The following is a 13,450-nucleotide window of genomic DNA, read 5'->3' on the forward strand; positions in this document are numbered from 1 at the left end:
TCGCTTACCAATTTCTACGTTAGACGAAATTTCTAGAAGAAATTAAAGGATATAAGAGTCAGACCATACAAGTGTAAAATACCAGTATTTTCCTATACTATCAGGGATAGCAACAGTTTCTCAATTCCTCTAATTTATCGCGGTATACTCGCTGCTGATTGCATGTTTTTCTATGTTCACTTTCTTTTTTTTCTTTTTGTACTGGCCCCGCATTTATATATCTAGTATCGTATATATGAGAACAATTATTTCATAGTGGTGAACTTTTTGATAGATTCTAACATTTTATGGATAGAGATATATATTATGGTTACCAACCGTTGGCTGATTTTAACTGTACATTTAAATGTGTTTGTGGCTAGGTCTTGAGTTACACGAAGCATCGCAAGCTTGGTGGGAGCTCACACCACCTGCACGAATATTTACGTCTTGTTTTTGTTATTAAATACATATTTTTGATGACCATTTGGTACGCATGTGAGGAATATAGTGCATACTGGTGATTTCACCCTGCCAAACACCGAAGAGGTTTCTCGTGCGTTAGAATACTGAAAAAGAAAATCAATCTTCTCCACGTGAACTGCCATGTGTCTGTCATTGCTTTGTGACGTTGTTATGATTGAATACATTCGAACTTCCGATTGCGACTGCAAAGCATTCTTTTGAGTGTATCGCTGGGTTCGCTTTCTATCCCCATTGTCTAACATGTCACCTTCTCTAGCTCATATCCACCAATTGTGAACAGTTTTGCCAACACAAAGACGCTAACCTTCTGAAAATCTATTAGTATTGTGCTTACATTGTCTATCACCGTGTTACTATCAACCTTTCCAATGAAAAAGTTTTTTTTAGGTCATAGCTTTATTTAGGAAGGTAATCACATGTATGAATACAACCCCTTTCCTAACTAAGCCGTGGGCGTTTAAATTTCCCAAATTCTCGGTGGGGGGAGAAAATTCCTATTGTTGGGCTGTCTCATACTCTGAGGAGTTCTGCGTGGGGTAGTTCAATGACTCCACCGGGATATGATCCCAGTGCCTTTCGCCTCGTTGAGTTCGCGCTAGCAAAACGCTCGCTTGGATACCGTGCCCTCTAATCATAAGTGAAAGAGATTTTGCAGGTTCCACTCTAAAAATATATCCAATGTATTACCACAGAGTAAGTATATAATATACATACTCTATGGTATTACATAACGCGTTTTGCTACTTTCATATCTTATAACAAGTGCTTCCAAGCTCTTTTCTTTCCATATATTTACACCAAAGGTTTTTGGAGGGGATCAGTAGGATTAGGGTAGGAGAAAAGAGGGTTAGTAAAATTAGACATTGCAATATTTCCACTGAGTTTTATTATGATACTTAGCGTTTCGTCGTTACAAACAACATTATCAAGTGTGTGTCGTAATAAAACTTAGTGGAAATATTGCAATGCCAACTTTTACTAATATTAAGAACTTCCATTTCGAGCCTCAAATCATAAAAGGAAAAGAGGGAGTATTCATCCGGTTATCATGATTTCCTCGCCAGCGCAATTTCATTGACTATTTCTTGCTTGCTTGCTTCGTCCATAGTGGATAATTTGCCTTCCTGGGTAAGAAATCCCTTTCTCCTTTTTAAGCTCTTTTTTTTCTAGTTTAATGGCTTACTAGTCTCCTCTCTTTTGCTGCACAATAACCTCTTAGTCTTCTTTTTGCTGAGGTTCAGCTGATGTCTGGTCATTGTCCTTTTTTACACATTTGTCAAAATCTTCTTCAAATCATTCTTCGTCTCAGCTATGTATATCAATAGCAGTAATTGACAGGAAGAAAAGAGCTTAGATAAACATTTTTAAATGTTTCGAAAGGATCGGAAGGCGTCGTGTAGTTTAAAATGGTGCGTTTTCGACCAAAACATCTTTGGATATTTTGGTTCTTATCGGCAAGGGGACTGCGCAGAGGAGACCCAATTCCATCACGTGCGAGTCTGTATTCTGCTGTCACTTGGGTCGCATTGTAATCGGTTTTCAAAAATATCCGCGGGGAGTCTAGGAGTGCAATGTCATCCACTTTTTTCCAATGGTTGGCAGTAAAATGTCTTTAATTCCCAGAAATAACATTGAAAAGTTATGAATCTCATAGATGACATAATCCTGTATATAAATTTTTGTTAACACCCCTAATAATACCTAATTTCCCGGTGTAACTGGGATAACTTTGTCCGTCAGCGATGCGAGTGGCGACTTCTGTATACCTAAATAAATGCGCGGTGGGTGACAACAGAATAGGGTGGTTTCCCTCATCAAAGAAAACGAAATGCATTGATTGCGATTCCTTACCCACCATTAGTGTATTCATAAAATACAAATTATTTGGTTTTAGAAGAAATCCCAGTTTAGACGAATGGCAATGGTCAATTTTAACCTCATTTGAAAAAGGCCACATTGGCGCCAATGTGATTCCGCTCCACGTGACGTCACAGGGACCTAGTTTCTATACGATTAGATATAGTCCAGGAAATGAAGCTCATAAAAGTGAAAAACCTTGCAATTTTTTCAAACTGAATCGATTTGCACCAAAATTTGGGATTAGACTAATTATACCCCCTACTTCAAAATCTATATTATGCCGAAGGGCGCTTTTTATTTTTTAGGGGTGAAAACTACCCCTAAAACCTGGAAGTTAAAAAATTATTTTTTAAAGCTAAATACGTGTAAAATTTAGTTTAAATTATATGTACAATTATTTTTTTGTTTGGAAAATAATTTTAAGGTGTTTCAACCCATAATAATCAACCCTTATTGGGGGTTTATGTAAAAAAGAATTTTCGAACTGAATCGATTTGCATAAAAATTTGTGTTTATACTAATCATACCTCCTCTAAAAATTTTTTCAAACCGAATCGATTTGCATAAATATTTGGGATTAGACTAATTATACCCCCTACTTCAAAATCTATATTATGCCGAAGGGCGCTTTTTATTTTTTAGGGGTGAAAACTACCCCTAAAACCTGGAAGTTAAAAAATTATTTTTTAAAGCTAAATACGTGTAAAATTTAGTTTAAATTATATGTACAATTATTTTTTTGTTTGGAAAATAATTTTAAGGCGTTTCAACCCATAATAATCAACCCTTATTGGGGGTTTATGTAAAAAAGAATTTCCGAACTGAATCGATTTGCATAAAAATTTGTGTTTATACTAATCATACCTCCTCTAAAAATTTTTTCAAACCGAATCGATTTGCATAAATATTTGGGATTAGACTAATTATACCCCCTACTTCAAAATCTATATTATGCCGAAGGGCGCTTTTTATTTTTTAGGGGTGAAAACTACCCCTAAAACCTGGAAGTTAAAAAATTATTTTTTAAAGCTAAATACGAGTAAAATTTAGTTTAAATTATTTGTATAATTATTTTTTTTGTTTGTAAAATAATTTTAAGGCGTTTCAACCCATAATAATCAATCCTTATTGGGGGTTAATGCAAAAAAAATTATTTACCCTAAAAATAAAAATTATTTATCACATTGTATCTTCTTATTCACTTTCTCACTCCTTCTATTATGTATTCACTTTTTTCTTTCATGATTTTAATCACAGCACAGAAAAGATATAACAATTGGATAAACAGAACAAACTTCGTCATGGTGACATAAACAAATAAATGCACATTTATGTAGACATTACATGAAACACAATCAAACGGAGACTGTATGGCTTCCAGTCTTCCCCCACATGCATGCTCACAGGTCACTGTGAGCGAGAGCACACATACTCACATATGTGTATCTATACATACATCTTATGGGTATGTGTGTTTATTTTGTAGCAAATTTGAGTGTATCGTTAGCTTCTAACGTAAAGTACACAAATTATATGCTGATTATGAGGAATATTATGCTCTGAATTGTGGATTTCGAATTTTTCGAAAATAAATTTGATTGGTATTTCAAACATAGCTCCTTTATTTTTTATGATAGAAAGTTCATTTAAATTGTATTTTGTAGAGTTGTTACTGACTACAAGTTCATGTGAATTAAATTTTTTTCGAGTCATTAATTTTGAAAGGGGAGGGATTTAAGGGTGAGGATAAGGTGGAGCTCCCTTGGAAATAGAGGTTTTAACTATCAATATCTCACCAAATATTTATTGTATAGAAAATTAAAACACACCAAAATGTTTAAAAATAAAAAAGCTACAATTTATTACTCATGCATTGTATTTATATCTCTAGTTGTTTTGGAGTTATTTTGAAAAAAAGAGCATTTTTAACGAAATTGTAGAAAATGACTTTTCACTTTTTCCTCCATTTTTTTCAAAATTTAGCGTTGTAAATTAAAAAAACTTCTAGGATCAATTAATAATACTTAAATAAAGAGAAATACTGAAGGGCATTGATCAATTTTGTCTAGTGTGGTAATACGGTGTTGTTTTCAGTGATTTTTTCGTACAAAAAAGTAGGGACTGATATTATTTTTAATCATAACTTGCTCAAATTTCATGATAAAAAATATTTTTTCTGATTATTAGAAAGTTTTTTAAAAACACTTTTAAACAGATTACATACTTTTTCCCCGAAAATTACATTTTTCCCGCTATTTGGTATTGAATGTTTCAAATTTAGCGTATGAAAACAGTAGATAACCATCAACAAGTTGTAGCTCGGTCGGAATTGGTCATAAAGGAAATACAAAACAAGATTTGTATTTAATTTTGTACAAGCTACAGTTTTGTAATTCACAATTTCCTGATAAAATTAATACTTTTCAAGTTATTTGCCTATAATCGATTAAAATCGTTGATTTTTCCGTCAAAAAACTGTTACTTTCATTCGCAAATAACTCGAAAAATATTAATTTTACGCAAAACATGGTAAGAACATTTTATTCTTAGAATTCATTTTTCTATCGATTCCTGTGGTCGAAATATAATTAAAATTTTCCACCCCCGAGATGGGGTGGAAACCACCCCCAGGGTAAAAGCGCCCGTCGGCATGATATAGATTTTGATTCTTGGTATATGCCCTACTTATTGTGAAAATTTCAAGAAAATCGATTCAGTTTGAAAAAATTGCAAGCCAAAACGCTTCATTTCCTGGACTAATAGGAGTTTTACATTGTCTGAGATTACCAATGCATGCATGAGGCACAGAGCTCAGGGAAACATCTCTTAATAATCACACATTAAAAATACCTAAGTTCGCAAAGTTCCCTTCGTTTGATAGGGGAATAATAATCCTTATTTAAGCCAATCGCTACCTGCTAGCAGGGTACTCAGCTACCTGCTAGCAGCCTGCGTCGTATCAGCGCTCAAGCCTCGCCCCAAGGTCACCTCAACGCCGACAGCTGGAAACAGAAATACGTCACATGGACTTTTCCCCTCATTCCTACTTAGCCGTCGCGTTTTCGCGCGCTTAAAAATTTTCACTTTTCGTTTAATTGGCAGCCGACTTGGGGATCCTCTTTTGTAATATTCGTGCTTACAGGCATCAGATATCCAGGATTTAATGTTCGGGACAAAATTTTTCAACACACGGTACATAAAATCCAATGAAAGCATTCCGTTTGTGTAAAATCAGTGCGTTGTCCTGCTGGTGCAAGGTTAGTCTCCGTGGCAATTTTCCATTTAAGCGATCGTGGCTATTTCTGCTGTCGGATTTCGAAAGTTTCGGCAAGCGGAGAGATGCAGGGCTGATAAGCAAGAGGACTCCTTCACAATGCGTCACATCCCGGTGGCTCCGATCCTATCTCTTTAATTTTCGCCACTTTTGGCAATAACCTTCGAAACCGCCGAAACCTCATTGCCGTCGTCGAGATGGGCTCTCTTTCTTGGAGGCCCACGAATAAGGTCAAAGCGAAGCATCACAATATTTCCATTTGCAAGGGATAATGCCCTCCCGAAATGAGCTTAATGAGTTGTACACAATCACTATAAACGTGCCCCTAGAAGAGCCTCCAATTTAAGTTTTGTAAGTATTTGGTTCATTAAAAAAATGAAATGCCCTCAATAAGAACTTGGAGAATGAGAAAATTCTTTGTTTTCAGCGGAATAATGTTCATCAAAATATAATTTCACCGCGGAGGATGAGTATGGGGCATATTCCGTACCTGTTGGATTTCACTCACCATTTTAAGAATTTCTGGGTGTAAATTGTTCTTTTCTTATTTAGCTGTGACGCCACATTAATCTAATTGTTGGTGTATCGGAAGATTAAGGAGGATAAAGTGTTATGCCATTCGATAAATCTTAAGATAAATTCGTCCCTAATTAATATAAAATGATTTACTTTTTAATTACTTGGAATAAGGTAATATTTGGCTTTGAATTAAAATCCGTAATTTAAAAAAATGTACAAAGTACACATGTAACCACTCGTGGAGAATGAGTGCTACATTATTGCCTAGTGGAGGTATAATTTAACAGTTGTGCTATCTACAAAGTAAATAAAACCAAGATCCCTGAAGCTGACTGCGTAGGAACGAAAAGCTGAGGCCATCATTGAAATTGCCACCATCAAAATTATCATGGGGAATGGAATGAGGTAGCAAATGAATAATTATTAATAATGCCTTAATGGAATAGATATTCTACTGATAGCCAGTATAAAAGCGCAGGCGAAGAAGGCCTTCTACAAAGAAGAAGAATCTACTTACAGCTGAAAATACAAGTATAGAAGTAAGGAAAAAATCATCATATTATGCTACATATGGAGAATATTTCTGTGTGGGAGCGAGGCTTGGTTGTTGATAGCAGTAGAGAAGTCAAGAGTGGAAGCATTCGAAATGTGTTGCTACCGATGAACGATGGAAATAAAATATATCTGGTGAAAACAATCGTAGGAGGCCAGGTGGAAGGGAAGAAGGTCAATGGACGACGCCGAATAAGTTTCATGGAACAGGTGACGAAGGATGTAAAGGCGAATGAGTGCGTCACTATGAAAAGGCTAGCGGGTAGGAGAGCGGAATATAGAGATTCTTCAAATAGACTTAAGATTTTTTTACTTGTGATGGTGATTACTGACTTTTATTAAATGCTGGTAGTTCTTCTTTTTATGAGTATTCCATTCAAGGAAATCGATATGCAATATGCTCCAATTTACAAGAGAAAAGAAAAAAAAATATTCACAATCTCCACAAAAACTCTCATCAGGCATCAAGAAATCTAAAATTTTGCTATTTTAAACGTTGCACTGAAAATCGCTCTCATCTATAACTACTTTGTGGTGTTCTCTGTGACTGCAGACATGTATTTGTGTCGTTTGGCTTTTCATCCATCATGCAGTCCATTTCTTTTCCTTTCTGGAATTCCCAACGCTGTTGTGTTTGGAGTTGGCTCTTGAGTGCTGACAATCGGCTTCGTGCCAAACCAGAGAGGGAAAGGACAGAGAGAGGGAGAGAGAGCGAAGTAGAAAGGGAAAACGGGAATTCCGACGCGGAGACATCAACGCCCGAGTGGTGAGCTCAGGTACACTATACATAGTGATAGTGCTTGCTTTGTTGCTTTGTGTATTCAGCTAATGGCCTCTTGCTCCAACCCCCACCTCCCCTCCATCGCTAAATCCAATGCACCTTCCCCATCTTCCCTTAGAGGGTACCGCTAGAGGCTAAGACGACGCACTGAAACCTGGAAAAAACGTTCAAGTTGACGGCAATAGCAATGTAATAATATATAATAATCTCCCTTCAAATATCCCAAGTAATAATATTATATAAATCACCCTTCGGCTTATACCTTTTTTTAATTGATGACCCGTGGGCTTAAAGGTAATTTTTAAGCTAAAGGGACGCTAAAAAGGAAATGGGATGCATCCTAGAAAAACCGCAAACTGGGTTTTGAAGTGACATAAAGTAATGAACATAGAAGGAAAATGTTATAGTAAAATAGTAATATATGACTTTATTCCATTCATTTAAATTATTCATAAAATACAATAAGCATTGGCTATAAGTATAGTGGAGAACACTTTTGGTGGGTATGGCATCCGATACATATGACAGCGTAGGCAAACAAAAATATCTAAGTATCAAAGCAAGCTTATGCACAGAAGAGTGTCCACCAGTACAAGAATATCAGAAGCAGTGCAGCAAATGAATCGTTCTTGGAGTCAATAGTTGAACGAGGCAGCGATAGAAATGAACCATTGCCGTCCAGGTGAGCCATTGAGGTGCGTTATTCGCCAGGCGATCACATATTAAACTTCCTAACAACGGTCTATGCGGCAAAATCTGTGGTGTTATCCGAATTTAAGCAAAAATTTGCTTACGGATTCCACTTTACGAAAAGTTTCCGCTGATTGCCCAGCTGAGCGGTACTTACAAGCTGATTCCTCCCCGGCCTTTATTGACTTGTAATAAATGGCTTTGGTAGAACTCTTATATTGGTTGCTGATTAAGCCTAGCATGCGTGCTTCGTGCGATTCATATAATGGAATCCGTATTTCCTTCCTAACTGTTTGATTAAGTGCACACGATGCAGATTTATATAAGTTATTTACACAACATGCTTTCCCCTGGAACAAGGAAACTTAATCATAACCTGGGTGTCACCTTTTCCTGCTAATTTTTCGCTGAATTTCCTTGATGTGTATTTATTGATGTTTTGAGAAGACTTAGGGGTAGTGAAAGATCTTTCCGTGGCTGAATTTTTTAAGGGAGACAGCTTCGTAGGATCAGGTCACAGAAAGTTTCCTTTATGAAAAACAAGAAGAAGCTTCTTCCATTTTAAATTTTGTAACAAACCATGCATATGTACATCTGTGGGTAATCAGCATTACAATTTCTGTAACTATGAAAATAAAAATGATAATAAGGAGATTCCTGATCCGGTCGAGGGAAATGACTTTTCCTCTGTGATTTCTTTGCAATTTTGTTTGCTCTTGAGGGTGGACTCCTTAAAAATGCGCCGCAGAATATTTAGCGGTCATTTAGTCCTTAGGTAATGCGTGCTCTACTCTCTGTATGAAGTCCATTGATATCCCCCATTGACTTCCCTGACAATAAGCGAGGTGCCCCTGGGAAAGGAACTGGCCCCAGCCACGTAGCCGGCAGGGGGGTTTACAAAGATACAAATAAAGAGCATTTATTGATAGCAGGAAGAATAAAATCATTCTAAAAGAAAAGTAAAATATTATAAAACGAGGAGACATTTTAAATCTCTCTATTTTTCTTCCTTTTTTCATCTCGTGATCCTGTCTACCATAGAACGACGGTAAGCGAAGGATATTATTGACGTCGTCAGGGAAAACATCATCTCCGTAGTAAATTAGTACATTAAGCTTATACTTTGCTCTACGCTCCTTATAAAGATTCCCATCCTAACCCGCCTAAGTATTGGATAAGGTGCACTTTTTACTTAACAACTGATCACAATTCTGGTCTTGCTGCGCTGTACTCTTTTGATTTCAGTCCAACTCCATAAGGGTCCCTCACTCTAGCAGCCTATATTCCTGCTTCTGCGTGTCCCTTCATCAATCAAACGCCTTCGAGTGTTGGTGGAAAGGAATGCCCTTTTCGGGGCGACGACCGGGGTCAACCTTGGTTTCGTTCGGGTGAACGAGAAGGAAATCACGCCGAATTGCGTGGCCCAGTTTGCTGGACCGTGTCGACGCCGCGTCATTCACGGGCGGCCTAGCACTGGAGTGTGGGGCAGTGGTGTGTGCTTGGTAATGTGTTTCCCGCACACGCCAGCAACACATTCCACCAACTTATATATACAATCTACTCGTCCTAGAGAGTTGTCGGGGTTTTATTAGGCCCAGAATATTTTCAGATGCCGCTCTCATCTTATCGCTATTACGACTGAAAGATCCGTGTTACAGATTATTCAATACGTTATTCTGAAACTTACCTAGAAAAAATAGTGTGATCGTGGTAATATTATTATATATTAAATATAATTATTATTTAAATCGTTATACATGCATTAATTATTATTTTTAATAATTATATTACCTATTAATAAAAATAGTATTAAGACCTACTGTGGGTCTGGAAAAGGAATGGAGAGGGTGAAGTGGATGGTGAGGAGAAGGAACGACGAAGTGCTGGGTATGGTGGTTGAGAAAGGGCAGATTCTATATGAGATACGGAGGAGACAGAAGTTATGGATGGAGCGAGTGCTGAGCGGGGATAATATGTTGAAAACAGTGTGAGAGGGTAGAATGTTGGGCAAACGAGGGAGAGGAAGGAAAATAATAAGATTTTTAGATAAAATGAAAGGGATAAGGCCTTATTATGAATGAAGAGGGAAGTCAATGACGGGAGGGGAGTCTGCCATAGTAACCTTACTGTAAAAAAATTAACAAATTTGAGAAGCCAACAATGTGTTTCTCGTTCTGATTCATCGCAAACTTACCATACGTATCTCTCAACCGTTTCCAATACTTAAGTTACTCTAATGAATTATAAGACATGACCGAGAGGCCAAATTCGGATGTAGGTTACTATCCCCATGCTTCTTTGAAGACGCGAGCACTGAAACTGAAATCAAATCCTCCTCTCTCTCATCGTGCCTTTTATTTGTTCCCACTCGTTCGCCAAGGTTCAGACTTTGGCCACGTTTTTGCTAGCCTATTAAATGTTCATACCCAAAGACTCGTTGAAATTCTTCAGCAACTTTGAGTATGACTGTTTTAACCAGTGGGGCAGAGAGGGGGTTTTGGAGGTTAAACCCCCCCCTCCCCAGAGCTCAGAGAAATTTTTAAGTTTAATCCATTTTACTTATTTGGATTGATATTACTAATATAATTGCGTAAGGATCAATAAAATATCTCTTAGAAAGCCGTAAAACTCACCATTTTGAACCGTTTATCTTAAAATTCTGCAATTCATTAATCTCGCACCTACCTCTTATCCTGGTGGGTATTCCATACCCCCATACACCCCGGTATTAGTTTCACATAAACCCCCCCAGCCTTAATTCCTAGCTGCGCCACTGGTTTTATCCAGTATTAATTACTGCCGGAATTTCAGCACCACGCTTAAGGTACCTAGTGTTTTGAGCTCCAAGGAAAGTCAATATAAACGACTGTAACGCTGATGTTTATATTTTAAATCTCCTACCCAATTCCACGTTTTATTCATATCCAGCACTTAAAATTTTGGTTGGAGGGAAATTTGCAACCACTATGATTAGATAGCTAAATACATTTAAGTACATCAAACTATCTCTGTCTGTATTACTCTATAGGTATCCGAAACCATTCATTTTTCATGCCCTTATCATAAAATAGCGACGCACAACAAATGAGGCCTCGCGAGTGAATAATAACGTCGTTCTTTGACCTTTTTATCGCATTTTCCATGAATTCTTTTAATAAATCCTAATTTATGATTTGACTGCCCGCGAATTCTCTGATTGTGATTCACCCAGGTTAATTCCTGGGTAAGAGTTACTTCTAACTACTTAACCAAATCTACATTCAATAACTTTGCTCAATCTATAGATTATCTTTCATTGGTAAAATTTTCCTTATTCCAAAAATCCATTACTGCATTTCATTTGTAAAGATTTAACTCTTAAATATATGATAAAAATAAAGGTTCCTATGAAAATTTCTTTTTAGGCAAAATGCTTACATTTTGCTGGAGGCACGTAACACTTTATTTTCTTTCAGCTGGAAAAATCACTTCAAAAGTATGAGTAATTATGCAACGTGATCACAATAAAAGCTCAATATCTACAGATGCTTATAGTTTTTATATATGTATTCTAAAGCGTGTAATAATAGACAGCGTGCTATCAAACGACAGTATAATACGAATTTTGGCCTAATAAGTGTCGTTGACTTATGGAACGTAAAGCCTTATTCCGTTGCGAAGCTTTTGTTCATGTGGAATTGTAGCATGATCCTCTGACTATTTACCGGCCACTCATCGCAGAGTGGTTTTGTCGTTGGGGATATCGGAACGCTTTCCAACGAGCGTTTAGATTAAAGGAATTAAAAGAACGATTCCTAGCCGGGTCTTTGTTGTTAGCGTCTCTTAGATATACCTCACGTGTGCTGGAAACCTTATCTCTGGCTTATTTTGTAGCTTGATAAACAAGAAAACTAGATCATGAGAGGTGTTTTTTTTCCGTTTCATGGCTTAGACTTACGTTACACGGCTCTCTTTTATAAACCACAAATTCCAGGATTAAAGACAAGTCCTGTGGCATTCAAGAAGCATAACCTCAATACAACGCCTTCAATAACCGCAGAGCCTCATCTGGCGTCCCAAGTCCTTGAAGACTCCGCGTCCTCCGTTAATTTTCTACGCAAAAGTAGGAATATGGAGAGGCGCAATGAGAAAAATGATTTACAAGCTTCATTACATCTTGAAGGTCTTTACGATGTAGGTGCATTTAATATGCTATTTCCTGCAAGCTTCGGCAATTGGGAAAAAAATCACCCTTTCGCTAATATGCTTCGCTTTTTTTTTTCTTTCTGAGGACGCGTCGCGGGCTTAAAGGTAATTTTGAATCGAAGGGCATGCTAGAAAGAAAATGGAATGCATCCCAGAAAAACAGCAAGCTGGGTTTATGATGTGGCATAAAAATAATGATCAAAGAAGGCAAGTGTCATAGTAAAATAAGAATAGTAATATACCGGGTGTTTATAATTGAATATCGAGGTTTTAACGCTTTATAATATTTATTACATTATACTTACAGTTATAAATTATATGTCAAATGAAAGAGCAACTCAAACAGTTTTGTTTTTTTAGCGACAATGCACATGTGCGTGAAATGTTTCCGCCGCGATCCGCTAGAAGGCGGTAGTAGCAAAGATGGCGACTTGTTAACAGAAAGCGTTTTGTGTTTTACAGTTTGCAAAGACTGAATCTGTGCAACGTGCGTTCCGCATTAAATTCGGTTGTGATCCTCTAAGTGACTATAACATCCGTAGATGGTATCATGAGTTTGAAGATACAGGCTGCCTCTGTAAACGGAAGAGCACGGGACGACCAAGAGTTAGCGAAGAGACTGTTGAGCGAGTGAGAGAGTCGTTCACCCGAAGCCCAAAGAAATCAGTCCGAAAGGCTAGTCGTGAATTAGAAATTCCTGTGTCGACTGCTTGGAAAGTTTTAAGGAAACGCTTACAACTACGCCCTTACCGTTTACAGATATTACAGGCTCTAAAGCCTACAGACCACGGATTACCTGCCAACTTCACCATGGAAATGTTGTTTCATGACGATGATGATTTTCTGGATCATGTTGTCTTTAGTGATGAGTCGACCTTTCACCTCAGTGGACATGTAAACACTCATAATGTGCGGATCTGGGGTTACTGTGAAACATACTTTGCACGGTAACTACATATTCAGTCTTTGAAAACTGTAAAACACAAAACGCTTTCTGTTCATTAGTCGCCATCTTTGCTACTACCGCCTTCTAGCGGATCGCGGCAGAAACATTTCACGCACATGTGCATTGTTGCTAAAAAAAACTGTTGAGTTGCTCTTTCATTTGACACATAATTTATAAC

Source organism: Ischnura elegans, chromosome 2, assembly GCF_921293095.1.
Source record: "Ischnura elegans chromosome 2, ioIscEleg1.1, whole genome shotgun sequence".
Classification (NCBI taxonomy): domain Eukaryota; kingdom Metazoa; phylum Arthropoda; class Insecta; order Odonata; family Coenagrionidae; genus Ischnura; species Ischnura elegans.